We start from the raw sequence: 15,599 nt of genomic DNA on the forward strand, positions 1-15,599 counted from the left end.
GGATGTTCTGAAAACCTTAATGTGAATGCTTGATAAACATTTGGGGTTCATATTTGAGAATCAGTGTTCTGGGAACCACGGTGCAGGAGTTGTACTCTATTGTGATTGGAGTAATAAAGTTAGCGTTGTGTCTGAAAGGCTGCATTTTTGCCGCTCAGAGTAGGCCCAGTCCTAGTGCATGACCCAGGTCTGAGGAACGTGAACACTTCTCAGGATGATCAGAAGCTAGGGCCTACATTGTTACCAGCTCTGTGAGAGGCAGTGTAATATGTTGTTGTAATTGTCTTCATCTGATCTTGTATTGTTGGTTCTCTTCCCAGTAACAGTGGGAAAGTAGGCATCTCACATAAAGCATCAATTTGTTTCACTTTTTGTGGAGTTGCCAATAGGAATATGTATCTCCCTGTGAGTTTTTTGAAGGAGGTGTTTTTTTTGAGTGAAACCCTAATTTGTTGCTGGAAGTGGCTTTCTTTAGACAAATGTAGTTGCCTTGGTAGGAAGAAGGGGTCGTGGGGTGGTAAAAGGCAGGGAGTGGGTGCAAATCCCCCTATCATGCTATAATTGGTACTGTTACCTGGGAGACACTTTCTTTGCCCACGTGGTCCAAATGGTGGTTGCGAATAACTGGTTTCAAATGGTTTATGCCTCTGTTTTCAGAGAGCTGAGGATGAGAATTCTAGGAACTGTAAGTTTTCTTTTCTTGGTTTCCTGTCCTCAAAATGTGTAAAGAATAACATTTGAATCTTTTTTTCTGTGCTACTTAATTGTATACTTTTAGGGCACAAGTTTGAGCTCATTTTTCTTATCCATCAGATGAGAACCTTAATGTCAGCCTTAAATGTCCAAGATGAATTAATTCAGCACCTGGTTATTTCTGGAACTTCTGTTACTAGTGGTAGCAGTCCGGGATGGTAGTGAACAAGTTCCCCACACCCGACTCCCTGGAAATGGCGGGCTTCCTGGCCTGTGTGTCCTTTGTGCTGTTGGTACAAATGGCAAGGGGCTGTTAACAGAGGCCCGGCTAGAGAAGAGTACTCAGAGTTGTCATTCTTACATAAATAACATGATTCAGAGTCTCATCACATATTTCTCCTTCAAAAAAACTGGTTACTCCCTAGAGGGGTTCATTTTATTGATCCCTCATCTAGTGTAACTAGAAGGCACAGAATGCAGATTTTTATGGAAGCAGTGTGGAGAAAAAAACAAGAAAAGGTGTTTGCTGGGGAATTACTTGGGTAAAAGTTGTACCTGGTGCCATGGGATGTTATGGACTTCGGATGTACAGAGATCTTGGGAACTTTGAAAAACTGAGAAAATGACCAGAGAGAATGCATTGATTTTGAATTGCTGTGTGTGGTCCCTTGGGATTGCCTTGTGGCGCCCTGAAGTTTTCTCTGTGCTCCTTTTGTCGTCTGCCTTTAATCGGCTAGTGCCTGGAGTGCAGTATCATTTCATTGAAGCACTTGGCCTAGAATAGAAAGTGTTTATGTGAATCAGTATAAACTGAATTTCCAAAACTAAGGGACTGATAGTACAGTTTCAGAAAAGTCGGTATGGTCTAATTGAGGTATGAAGGGCTCTCTCCCCATCTGAATTCTGACAAGTTGAGAAATGCAACAACAACAACAACAAAATGAGTCGGGCAGATGGAGGACCAAAATAACACCTTTACTACCAGTAAAACTGGTGCCAGAGAACAGGGTTTGTACTTGTGGCTCAGATTTCCTGATATTGAGTCCAAGGGTTAGACAAGCTTATCCAGACACACCGTTTTGGTTTGGTGGGGCAAACAAGGCTTCTTGCCAGGAGCCTGACTCCTAGAAAAAAAAAAAATAGAAAGCAACAGACACAATCCCAGACTCATCCAAGTGACCAGTAAGTCCTCTTCTGGGGAGGTGCAGAGGGATCAGAAGCCCGTGTGAGGAAATCCTGTGTGGGGAAGGAATCTGATTTGGAGACTTCAATTTTCTCTATTGGATCTACAAACAGCACACCCTTTTAAGTTCCAGCAAATTGAATAGTAGTAAAAAACAAATGGTGGTAGTTTACGTACCACTCCCAAACCCAGGAGCCTCAACAGATCCCTGCTACGGGTAGCGTGTGAGTCAGAATCTTTCACCTGGTATTGAAAAAGCACACCCAGTTTGGCCTCATTGTGCCTATTAGCTTTCCTCCTTTCACGATTTCTAAAAGCTAATTTGAAGTCTTATCAGTGTCTTAATCCTTTGTAGTCTCCATTTTTCTATTCCTGCTGGATTAACCTTCTTACTCCTTTCTGTCTGTCTAAAATGTATTCCTGTGCTAAGTCTCCATACAAGCCCTACACTAGGTAAAAACCTCGGACTTTTATGTGTGCATCGATTCTCTCATCTTTAAGCCTCCAGTGAACTCTTACGTGGGACCATTCAGGTGAGCAAATGTTTGAAAGAGGCTGTGCTGGTGTATCCGAAACTGCACATATGCAAATAATTCAATTAAATATATAGTAGGCCAAACGTTTCAAAAGAAAGTGACGGACACCATTATCACTGTGGTAGAAATACAGTGGTGTGTTGATTATGCTAGAAAATGAAATTATTAAGTAAAAGTACTGAAATTGGCTCTTAGTTTCATGTCATTGACATGGAATACAAACTTAGATTTTTGAAACTGAGAGGGTAGATAATCTATTTTGTTCCACTTCATCATTTCACAGAGGAATAGAAGATGTGGCATAGGGCCCAGAGTGATAATATAGTGGCCAAATCATTGTCTTGCAGCCTCTGGGATACCGGTTTGTGTCCTGGCGGCTCCACTTCCCGTTTTGCTCCCTGCTTGGGGCCTTGGAAGGCCCAAAGCCTTGGGGACCTACACCCAAGTGGGGAACTGAGAGGATATTCTGCTGTGGCTGTTGCAGTCACTTGGGGAGTGAATCAATCTCTTTTCTCTATGTAGATCTGACTTTCCAATAAAAATAAAATAAATCTTTAAAAAAAGATGTTACATATATTATCTCTATTCTTTTGTGTTATGTTATCCAGGGAAGATTTATATATCTAGGGTGGCTTCATATTTGCATTAGAGTCTTTGAAATGCTTTTCTGTTATCTTGTGTATGCCTGATTTTCTATATCCTCAACACATCTGTGGAGGAAGACACTTTTCATGGATGCTTTCACTGCAGGTCAACATTAATCTTCTTCATTGACACATGTAAACTTACTATGCTTAGCACGTAGGTCTGAGATATCAGGCTGCAGTGGTTGAGATACACAGAGATCATTTGACTTGTCCATAGTCACCGGCTTCTAAGAATTAAAATGCAAATACAGACCATTTTCTCAAACTTTATAGTGCCTCTCTCTTTGTTAAATTGTTGTATGAAGATCCTGAGAGAATCCTGGCTTAGAAGGAAGACAAGTTTCCCATCCTCTATTTGATCAAGAGAAAGAACATTTCACATAGGCGCTCAACCATCAAGGGTGGAAAATCACGGCTTTGACGAGTGCTGAGAGAGGGTGCTGCCTTTGGTCCGAGTGGCAGAGAAGGCAGGGAGTAAGACTGGAGAAGCACTGCTGTTCAGCCAGCTCTCAGCTCCTGACAGACCTTCAAAGCCATCCAGGACCTCTTTGTCACTTGCCTAGTATTGTTGAGTTCTCCAGATAGCAGTGATCATGGCTAACTGTCACACAGAGATGTCAAAATAAAAGAATCACAGTGTTTTGGTAATTTGTACCACTGTTTCTTTTCAATTTTTAAACATTGCAGACTTTTTATTTAACATTTAAATGTTACTATCAACTCTTAAATGTTTGTTAACAAAGTTAACAGGAAAAGAGTGAATCTTCATGTTGAGTGAGCAAGTCAATTTGATAAGTTGTAATGATCACTTTTAAAAATATCAGAGGGCCCGGCGCGGTGGCGCAGTGGTTAAGGTCCTCTCCTTGCACGCCCGGGATCCCATATGGACGCCGGTTCTATCCTGGCAGCCCCACTTCCCTTCCAGCTCCCTGCCTGTGGCCCGGTAAGGCAGTTGAGGACGGCCCAAAGCTTTGGGACCCTGCACCTACGTGGGAGACCCGGAAGAGGCTCCTGGCTTGGGATCGGCATAGCATTGGCCGTTGCAGCTCACTTGGGGAGTGAATCATCGGACGGAAGATCTTCCTCTCTGTCTCTGCTCTCTGTATATCTGCCTTTCCAATAAAAAAAATAATAAAAATCAAAAATAAAAAAAAATAAAAATAAAAATATCAGAGTGCGTTGCACTAGGTAGGTATTCCACGCTGTTGTAAAATATATTTCTTACGATGAGCCATTGCTTAAAATATTGGAAAACGCTGTTCTGGTGTTAAAGATTATTGGAGGATGGATTACTATTTCAGTCTAGATGTTACTTCTCTGCTTTCTGATAGGCTGCAAATGTTCATTGATCTTATGGAATACAGCATGCATTTATTCATTCAGCAAGTAGATTTTGAACATGCACTATATGCCAGGCACTGTTTCAACTGCTGAAGATGAGCTCTTTAGGAATTTATTTCTAGGGAAACTCCTATTTTCAGAGGGTATCCTGTATCATTTTGCATTATTTGGTTCAGGTATGGATAACAGAAAACACCCCTACGAGGATCTTCCTGTTCTACACATCTGTCTTCCTTATCAACTGACTAGTACATGTTTAGTCACATCTTGTTGTAAAGAGCCTGAGGAGTGTAGGGTTATGTGTGTGTGTGTGTTTAAAAAAAAAAAACACAGCTACAAAGTCACAATTTTCCAAGGATGAGATAGAGATAGTAATAATGCGACACTTGATAGTGCTGCAACAAACCTCAGATACAGTTTTGCTTCTATTGAATGAGAAGTTGTTGGTTCCTCTTGTAGTTGTTGGAAAGGCACAGGCTTGGTAGGACCACCGAGCAGATTTGTGCCGTTTGCCTACTGGATGGAGTTTGCGTTCTGCAGTCTAGGCTTTGTGCTCAGGCACCTTCTGCTTTGCTCAGGCCATCAGCTTAGCAAACTGTGGACCTAGAGGTGCTGCTGTGGCAAAGGGGGGCTTTCAGAAATGCTCCGTGTGGGCTGGCTCTGGCTGAAGCTGGACTTCCAGTAACCTAGAGGTGGCCTGAAGCTTTTCACGTCCGACATACCTCATTCTTCTTTTCACAGGACTTTTTCACCTCCTGTGAGGAGGTGAACCTGCTAGTAAAATGGTACGAATTAGGTGACAGAACTATATTCCTAGATTCTCAGTGCACAAGCATGATACACTGGCCTACAACCAGGCCGACCCTTCATCTTTGACCCCGTGATACCTCATGTTACTTCTCTCCATTGTAAGAGGAAATCACAGCTGTAAACTAAGATTACATTTACTTTCCATTTGAAATGCAAAATCAGATTTTTTTTTCTCAGCAAGTACCGGAGGAAGATAATATAGCAGAGGATTCACTTCCTAAGTACCAGAATTATAAAAAGATAGGGAAAAAAAAAAACATTCAAAAACAGCTCACACAAAACCCCACCTTATCTAAGGAAGCCAGTTCTGGAAAAAAGAGAAAATCTGGTCTGAAAGTTGCTGTGAGTCTTTTATTCTTTCCTTGTACTCTCCAAAGAGAACATTAAAGTTTTATCAGCACCAAATGCCCTGCAAGTTTTTCTTCAGGTGATCCTACGAAAACCAAAAAGCAAGGAAAACAGAAAAAGCATGTCACCTGCTTGTTTTGCTGTCTTGCTGTAACTTTCTCATGTCCCATGATATAATGTCTTTAAGGCCCTGCTCTTCCCTCATTTTTGTGGCCAGTGTGCATGCGTGTGAGGCATAGAAGGAGTTGCTCTGGCAGGATGGTTCTCCATGATGATCCATTGCTGGGTGGTGAGCAGGTTTGGGATAGGAGAAAAATGACCAGAAGGATTAGTTACTGAGTGCGCTAGGACAGACACTGTGAGCGTTTTCAATCTGTCCAGTGTGCTTTGGTCCTTCTGTGTCTTATGGAAAATAAGACAGGAATGAACTCTTTCTTTTCTTATCAGAGCTTGCTTTTGTGTAACATGGTCTAACATGGTCTAAACATGACGTTCCACCCCTACGTGATATGTTAGCCCAGTAGATCGACTGAGTGGTCCCCGGGGTGTGTGGGGGGGGGGCAGACGTGGAGCCTGGGGTGTGTGTTGGGGCAGGTGTGGAGCCTGGGGTGTGAATTGGGGCAGGCGTGGAGCCTGGGGTGTGTGTGGGGGCAGGCGTGGAGCCTGGAAAGTTGGAGGGGCAGACATGGAACCTGGGGTGTGTGGGGGGGCAGGTGTGGAACCTGGGGTGTGTGTCAGGGCAGGCGTGGAGCCTGGGGAAGTTGGGGGGGCAGACATGGAGCCTGGGGTGTGGGGGGCAGGCGTGGATTCTGGGGTGTGTGGCGGGCAGGCATGGAGCCTGGGGAGTGTGTCGGGACAGGCATGGAGCCTGGGAAGTTGGAGGGGCAGACATGGAGCCTGGGGTGTCAGCAGGGGCAGACATGGAGCCTGGGTTGTGAGTCGGGGCAGATGTGGAGCCTGGGGTGTCAGCAGGGGCAGACATGGAGCCTGGGGTGTGGGGGGGGCAGGTGTGGATTCTGGGGTGTGTGGCCGGCAGGCATGGAGCCTGGGGAGTGTGTCGGGACAGGCATGGAGCCTGGGGAGTGTGTCGGGACAGGCATGGAGCCTGGGGAGTGTGTCGGGACAGGCATGGAGCCTGGGAAGTTGGAGGGGCAGACATGGAGCCTGGGGTGTCAGCAGGGGCAGACATGGAGCCTGGGAAGTTGTGGGGGCAGACATGGAGCCTGGGGTATGGCGGGGGGGGCAGGTGTGGATTCTGGGGTGTGTGGCCGGCAGGCATGGAGCCTGGGGAGTGTGTAGGGGCAGGTGTGAAGTGGCAGATATTAGATCTCACTCTGTAATCTTCTTTACACCCTTCAGCTGTGAAGAAGCTGCTGGTTGAGCCTTTGACCCTTGAACCTCTGCTGTTTTATTTTAAAGTCATTCTCATTAGAACTCAATACTCCTGTCTTAGTGTTGAGGACAATAAATGGGGTAATCCAAGGAAGCTTTTCTTTTTTCTTTTCACTGCATCACTTTTCCAGGTTGCTGTTATTTGAGAACATAGCATGAGTTAGGCTCTGTGTTTTCCAGAAATATTATTCACTATAAATGGAAAATTTATTCTATTCAGGTTTTGTGAATTCATCTAACTACCCTGCTAATGAAGATATTTCCACCATAGGCGGTGAGAACTGAGTGTGATTGTTAGAAACAGGACTGCTGATTTTCTTCTTACTACATTCATTGATTATTCTTTGAGTGCCTGATGGTGCACCAGGTCTTTTCAGAATTCACATCGTAGGTCACATGTAGTCATTTTTATGGCAAGTAAGTAAAAGGTGGATAAAAGTTTCAAGAAAATTGAAAAACGAAAAGCGTATGGTTCGTACACTGGGAATTTGACGATTGACTGGGAATTTTAACTCCAAAGTAGAAAATAAAGTTGTCTTGGTATACACCATTTCCCCATTACAACCATTTTTAGATTGATTGGTTTATTTGAATGGTTGAAGGGGAGACACTCTGACATGTTCTCTCACTCACTCACTCACTCATTCTCTCATTTTCGCTCACTCACACAGATCTTCCATCATCCAGTTTATCCTCCCACTGAAAATGGTTGTAATGTCCAGCACTAGCCAGCTTGAAGCCAGGACCTGAGATTCATCGGGGTTTCCCACCTAAGTTGTGGTGCCAAATCCTTGGGCTGTCTTCCTCTGCTTTCCCAGACACATCATCAGGCAACTGGGTCTGAAACAGGGCAGCTGGATTTGGAATCAGCACTCCATATAGAATGCTGGCATTACAGGTGGCAGCTACCCCCTTACCTCCTCACCACAGTGCTGGCCCCTGTTCTACTTCTTAGGAAGTGAGGGCAGGCACAATTTAAATTACATGCTACTCTTTGATGTAATGATGCAGTTGCTTCTTGGGGATGCCCATGTCCTACCTGGGAGTGTGTGTTTGATTTCAAGCTCTGCTCCTGGTTCTAACTTCTTGCTGATGTACCCTTGGGGCAACAGCAGACGATGGCTTCAGTAGTTGGGTTCCTACCATTCTCGAGAGAAACTTGGATTGGGTTCCCAGCTCCTAGCCTTGACCTAGCCCAGCAAATGCAGGCCTTTGGGAGAATTAACTGGCTGATGGGAGATCTCTGTCTCCTCCCCCCCATAAATGTGTATATCATATGTATTTAACAGTGACAATGGGAAATATCTTCCTTCGTGGTGAGGGGTGCTTTCTTCTCACTGGGAAGACCGTGAGCTACATCTGAGCTGGGTCATCAAAGGAAGCTCTGTCACCTCTGACTGGGCTTAGAAGAGTGTCAGGGATATTTGTATTTTGGCCTAGTATCAGACCTCATTTCATTTCTAAGCCTGTTTTCCAGTCATTTCAAAGCCTGGTGACTTTATGAGCTTATCCCACTATCCTTTCAGTAAATAGCTTTTCTGCTTAAATGATCTGGAGTTGGTTTTCATAAGATTGTATGGTCTCAAATAACTTGGACAATGTGCTTAGGTAGTCCTCAAGTATACAGTAGGTGCTTGCTGAGTGATCAGTGATGTTGTTCTTAGTGTTCTTTCAAATTGCCACTAAGAAGTTTGAAATGAAATGGAAAGAGCTTTCTGGAGTGAATATTTGGTAAACAGGAATGGGCAAACCAAGTAACCTCTGGAATTTCCTCAGATCTTTGCTTCTGAACTATAATACCCCACAAATTTCCTTGTTAGTTCTGGTCTCAGAGCCATGCTGAGAAGTCTCTTTCTTATGTGATATTTGGAATATTTGAATAGCTGCACATTATTGAGTGTGGTTCAAATGTAATGGATAACATATTGAATTACACTCTGCTGAATTATAATGAAGTTGTAGGGTACAGATTATGTATGCACAGTGCAGGAGAGAAATCTTTAGAAATAGACAATTTGCTGCATGCTCCAAGAGAAAGAGATTTGTGATAGAGGAAGTGAGAGAGAGAAGACATTGGCCTTTCAGCTTGGCCAACCCTCGTTGCAACATGAGCCCTTTGGATATAAGGGCATTTTTCCTGGCAGTGATAGCTTTATGTCTGCTTACTAGTCCTGCAGGATTAGAATACAGTTAAACAGTGAACATTGACAAATCCAAAAGAAACATGTTTTGGAGCATTCCACTATCTTCTCTCTAATTCTCACCACTCCTAGATCACACTGTGGATCTGTTCTAGTTCATTCCTTCTTAATCCTGACTTCTCTTGATTCCACAAAAAACCCTGAGAAGGATTTGGGGTAGAATGGTAGAAATAGAAGAGGTACTCAATTTCTTTTTTCTTTCTTTTTTTTAAGATTTATTTATTTTCATTACAAAGCCAGATATACAGAAAGGAGGAGAGACAGAGAGGAAGATCTTCTGTCTGATGGTTCACTCCCCAAGTGAGCCACAATGGCTGGTGCTGCGCCGATCCGAAGCCGGGAACCAGAAACTTCTTTCAAGTCTCCCACACGGGTGCAGGATCCCAAGGCTTTGGGCCGTCCTCGACTGCTTTTCAGGCCACAAGCAGGGAGCTGGATGGGAAGTGGAGCTGCTGGACTTTGAACTGGCGCCCACATAGGATCCCGGCGGGTTCAAGGCGAGGACTTCATCCGCCAGGCCATGCTGCTGGGCCCGAGGTACTCAATTTCCATAAGGAGTATTGATTGTGCTCCCCTTTCTACCCTACAGAATATATATAGGCAGGCATATTTTGTTCTTTTAACATTGACACCTCCAACTACTTCCTGGCTTCCTTTCCTTCCAGTTTGGCCTATTTTAAACTCATGGCCCAAATCAGAAAATAATAACCATGCATTGCTGAGTCCTTTCCATGTTTTGAGATTTAAGCACATTATCTTTGGTCTTTTCAATACTTTCAAGAGTAATAGATAATCTCCACTGTGTAGAGGTGGAAACAGGCTCAGAGTGCTTAAACAGCAGAACTAATATCATGCAGGTTATAATGCTAGGGGTGTTGACTTCAGTCTTTCTCTCTCTCTCTTGGAAGCCTATGCTCTTTTAAACCACTGCTCTCTAATATTTCCCATGCTTGGCTTCTGTCTGCAATAAACAAAACAATTGGGACTGTGCCTTTTCATCTTTCTGTCCCCAGCACCCACTGTGGGGCTTTCACATGTACTTACCAAGTATTTGTTGCATAGGACCATTCCTGTTAAGTTCCCACTGCCAGGAAGCATAAGAGAAGTTAGAAACCCCAGGAGGTACAGCACTAAGAACATTTAATAATATTCTTAACAAAGTCACCTGCACACTGAGGACAAAATGGGAAGCACACACAGACACACACATACACACATTAGATAAATCCCAAATAATAAATAGGAGAGGAGTGTGCTTGAAGGAGTGGTCTGAATGAGCAGTTGCAGTGCACTAAGCGCGTGCTTCAGAGATGCCAGTGCTTGGAGAGAAAGCCTCCTGACCTTGGAAGTGCCGCCATTGCCTGTGTGTCTCTGGCAAACCCTGGCCTTGCTTCTCTTTGGGTAGTTGGAGATGAGTTTATCACTCATTGCCTGGATGGTTCTAGAAAAGCCATTTGTTCCTTGTCGCCTTTTTCCTCCATGAAGGTAATAATTATTACATTTGTTTAACACTTTGAAGAAAGGTGGCAGGCAGTAGGGAGAGAAAGACAAAGGCTGCCTTTTATTGTTAAATGTATTTTCTCAAAAAGTTGAAGTCTCCATGGAAGCCATCAGTTTCATTTTTTCCTAGCTCAAGTATTTTAAGAACAAATAGCCAACCGAACTACTGACTTTGAAAGTCACCTCCCCACCTCCACAGCCTGCCTCCAGTGGTGGTGTCTGTGTTGTGTGTATAGAGGTCGAGGAGCAGAAGGGGAGGTAAGAGGGGTGCCCAGAGGGAGGGAGCCTGACTCATCAGCTGCGGTCTATTTTCAGGCTTTGAATAATTGTATGTTTTCTGTCCTGAATTTTTGGCTGAAACAGTAGAGCCACTCGCCAGGAATCAGAGTGTCTGCATCTCCCCTCTGCGTGCTAGAATGTTCTTGCAGGTGCTCTGGGCTGTTGGGGAGAAGAACATGACTGCAAAGAGTCCGTCTAGCTGCTGACCTTGGCTTGCCACAGGTGGACGTGCCTCTTGCCTGTTCCTTGGCCTGTCTCTGTCATCAGCAGCAGGCAGGCTTGTCACCTTTGTTTCCTGCCAAGATCCTGTCCCTCCTGTTTTGTGTGATCCAGCCTCACTGATCCTTTCCCTCCTGGAATGCCCATTGGGCCGTGTCATCCCAGTCTCACTGTTGCCTCAGTCTGGTTGGAGCTGCTGGGGTCTAGGACTCACTGATGGCTTAGATGAATCAGTAGTTCACTAATTTTCTCCTCTGGTAATGACAGAAAAGCCAAGGAGAGGTGGCTTCTAACTTGGAGGGGGCTTCTTGGTCTCTGACCCTACTGCCTGCCGCCTTTCTGGGTGAAGAAGGTAGGAGTCATCTGTTTGTTCCAATGTGACTGGATCGCGCTGTCTGTCTGTCTCTCTCTCTCTCTCTCTCTCTCACACACACACACACACAAATTAGCAGGTGGGAAATTTATTTTTATTTTGGACACATATAAACCTGCCATTACAGGGGAGGATTCTGGTGCTAATTTAGATGCAAATGGAATCGCCCAACTAGAGCTGATTACAGAAAGGTCAGAATGTCTATATGCTCAATTTCACTCCTACACATTAAGTTAATGTGCTGCTGTGATTGTGGGTATAATGGTTAGGGCTTGGTTCTGATCTTAATTTTTTTTATGGAGTTTTGACTTTACAGAAGTGGACTGTGACACACAATGTCAGTGTCCTAACTTCTCACCTACTCCCTTTTAAAGGAACCACCCATTTTGTTCATTTCTGAGAAGCTTGAAATAATAATAAAAAATAAAAAAATATTTTTGGAGCTCTTAGGCTATATAAAAAGGAGTGAATTGACTGTAAATTCAATTGCCAACTTGTTCAGAAAATAGTTTTATATGTGTTTCTCCAGACTAAGCTATTGATGGATTGCAGCCTGGAGCTTGGGGGTATAAAGATGAAAACTGGCAAGAAACGGGAGGAGGGCCACGCATGATTGTGAATTGTGCTGTGGTTGTGTTTTTAAGATGTTTTTGACTATAGCTCAGACAGGAATGTGTGTTACACATTTGCATATTTATCTGTTTACTGAATATGCAAGCAAAGCACATATCGAAGGGTGCTTTGAATAAGTGGAATAATAAATTTAAAAGAAAAGTTTCTTTAGGTGTAAGCTTTGACATCATACATACTTTTTTATAATATACATTTTCTGTGAAGTTACGGAAAATCTCTCATTTAATATACACACTGTATGAATATTATATATATATTTTTCACAGAAATATGTATGCAGAAATTGCACAAATCAGTACTTGCCCTTAATAATACAGTGTCCTGTAACATTTTCTCTTTGAATCAGCTTTAAACCTTTAATGAACCAATACATTTCAGTTGCCCACTCTTGAGTCTCAAATTGCAGTTTCAGTTACTCCAGTTTAAGGGACTGCCGAAGGTTCTTGGCACAGATGACCCAGGCTGAGGACCAGGGAACGATGGGGGAGGTGGCTGAAGGAGGATAACTTTCAGAGGATGACCTGAGCAGAATTCAGGAGTAAAAGCAGGTAACCAAGTCAGCACTCCATTCTAGAACTTTGGGCAAAAATTAAGCACATAAGAAGGCCTGAACAGGTACATTCTTTCAGGTTACAGGGATCTTTTTCTTTTTGAGGATAATTATTTGATCATGGAAACAGTTTTCTTCAGGTCATTCAGTCACTGTGGATGAGCTTTAGTCTGCAATAACATTCTTAAGCTGTAGTGTCCTTTAATTTTATTATTGTGTATGATATGGTAGAATCTTAAGTGATGCTTCTACTAGTGTTTCTCTGTAAATTTATAGCTTCTTGCAATTTCTTCTACATCACGGCAATAAATACTGATTATCTTCCATAAGGCACAAGGTCTTGCATCAGCCGCAGATTGACTGTCACAACTGGAACGTGAGGATGCTGCTTGTCTACTCTGCTGATATTTCTGTGGGGAGACTCCATTTTACATTCTGTACAAGCAGAGCCTCTCTCCCCTGGAGGTTTGTCTTAGCTTTCAAGTGATCACACTTAGGCTCTGGTCTCATCCTTGTTAAGGAGGTTGCCTATTTGGGGGGGATTAGAAGAAGTTTCTGAAAGTAAAATAATTAGGCTGGAAACGATTTTCTGGGATAAAAAATGCTTGCGCAGGCTCTGAGGCTATGGTAGAAGGAAAGGAAACCAGATTTTCCTGGTTTGGCTGGTAACGTAAGGTGACTGTGACCTCATTTTTTTTTTAAATAAAGAATTTGCAACTTGATGCTTAATGAAATTGAGTTTTTAATATTTACAGCTCGTTATATAAATGCTCCCCCCTCCAATTCCTTTCCTAAATCCTCTTAGCTTATTAGCAGCAGCTTTGATTCCTAAAAAGAAATAAAATCTTTTCGTTTATCCGGCCTCAGAGTGGTAAACAATAGACACTTAATGCCCTCCTTTCATGTTAGCCCCCAAAGACTGAGACTTAGATCCTTATTAAGGTCATGGGTAACGTGAGAGGGGAAAGCTGGTGCTGCATTGGCGGTGCAAAGGATGCCCCTGGAATTCTGTGTGACATGTCAATTCAGCAGTACTCAGTGGGTGGGGCAAACATACGATGCTACAGAAACTGCCTGTGTGGTCTGTCACACCATGGTACTTTAGTGATCAAGGCTGTTAGAGAATTACAATTTTGCCTTAATCATTTTGTGTTAAATATCTACTGAAGGACCTGGAGTTGTTGTGGCGGAGTGGCTGTGAGCTAAAGGAAATGTGCATGTGTTTGGAGCTGTTGTGAAGCATGGTCCCCTAAGCCCTACTTTGTGACATTGCTTAATTTTCAGGTCTTTATATTAAAAAAAAAATTCTAAGTCTCTATTCTCTGGGGCCTTCAGGACATGTCAGGAATAGGAAGAACTAGAAGTTAAGCTGAACTCTAGTAAATACAAAATTGCTAGATCCTTGGGGGCTATCATTCACTCAGAAATGGTACTTTCTATACACCAGGCTTTGTCCCCTGTGCCAGGGTTACTAAGGAAAAAGACAAGCTGTGTGCTCTGGGACAGTGGGAGGAGGACCGTGTGCATTCGTGTAGAGAATTACTGGAAAACTCAAGAATGGAAACAGTTTGTTTCAGCAGCAGGAGCAGCCCATGAGAGGCACTCTTCCCAATGCAGTTTGTCAAGTGGCGGAGGATTTCTTGTCTCCGTTGCTATATTTGGGCTACAGAGAGCCCTTTTAAGTTGGTTAGAGGGCACAGTGGCATATTGAACATTTGAGGGCTCTCAGATGGCACTGAGTCAGGGTGGGGTTAAGGAAAGATATTTGCACTCTGGTGCTACTTGCGTTCCAGCTGCTCTGGACACTGGCCTGTGAATTCTCGATAGATTCTGAGAAAGTGAATTCAAATGGATCAGATATGCATGCCTTGCTTGGGATCAAGAAAACAGGCAAAAACTGATGTGCTGTAGTAGTGTCTTAGCCACCTGGCCTCGTCTATGCAGAGCACAGCTGAAGACCCAGAAGTTTTAAAAAGTAATTTTAAGCAGCCAAAATAGATATTGCCGAGCATTTATGCACAGATGCATCCACACAAGTGCTCTCCACACTTATCTAGCAGATCTGGACATCTGGTTTCTAAACTAGTCTGTGGATTCTGAAAGCAGAAAATTAAAAGGGGAAGAGAAATGTCGTATAAAAGGAATGGAGCAGTGATGGCATAATAGAGAGCTGAACACTTTGAAAAGGAGGAAGAAAAAAGCTGGAGCATTGGGGGAAAAGAGAAGATATCACTCACAAATATTACCAGCTGTTTCCTTTGGAATGACGTGTATTAGCTGCGTGGCAGGAAGATTTGTAAGACTTCTGAAGTGTGGTGATGGAATCTGAAGGCTTTCGCTACGGCGTTGGTGATTTTCACACACTCACCTGGGGGGCTTGGGATTCTCTACACCCAAGGAGAGCAAACAATGACTCCAGTGATGGCCTCAGGTCATTCAGTGGCATGACATTTGCTTTTAGAAGGAGAAAGAAGTGTCTGTTTGCTCCTAGAATACTCTGAAGCAGAATATTTTAAAATGTGATGCCTGAAGCATTGAATCTTCAGTTCTTTGGAAAACTTGACTTTCTTCAGAGTCAAAAGATTGACTTTTCACTGCAGGGAGAGCATACCAGGTGGAAAATATTAATTTACATTATTTAGAAATTCATGGATAACTTTATAGGCAGTCAGCTTATATAGCTTAAAATTTTATAAACACTTTATGTGCAGTATGCAGTTGTACGGAACCGATGCACAACTCTCCAGCATCACATCTGAACATGTGTGGTCTGTGCTTTTCCTTTGAACTTTATTATGTTAGCATTCTGTTCATTATAGCCCATCTTCCTGTATGGAAAATACGTTCTTACGTTTCTGGCTGTTTGTATATGGTGGAGCCCAATAAATGTTTAT

General features: G+C 43.3%; 1 protein-coding gene across 1 annotated transcript in view; it reads left to right on the top strand.

Moving 5' to 3' along the window:
* FHIP1A (FHF complex subunit HOOK interacting protein 1A) overlaps window positions 1-15,599 on the top strand; it is a 103,996-nt gene that overhangs the window by 49,571 nt on the left and 38,826 nt on the right. The window lies entirely within an intron of this gene.

This window comes from Ochotona curzoniae, unplaced genomic scaffold (assembly GCF_017591425.1).
Source record: "Ochotona curzoniae isolate NIBS_2020 unplaced genomic scaffold, NIBS_Ocur_1.0 scaffold_4506, whole genome shotgun sequence".
NCBI classification, from domain to species: Eukaryota; Metazoa; Chordata; class Mammalia; order Lagomorpha; family Ochotonidae; genus Ochotona; species Ochotona curzoniae.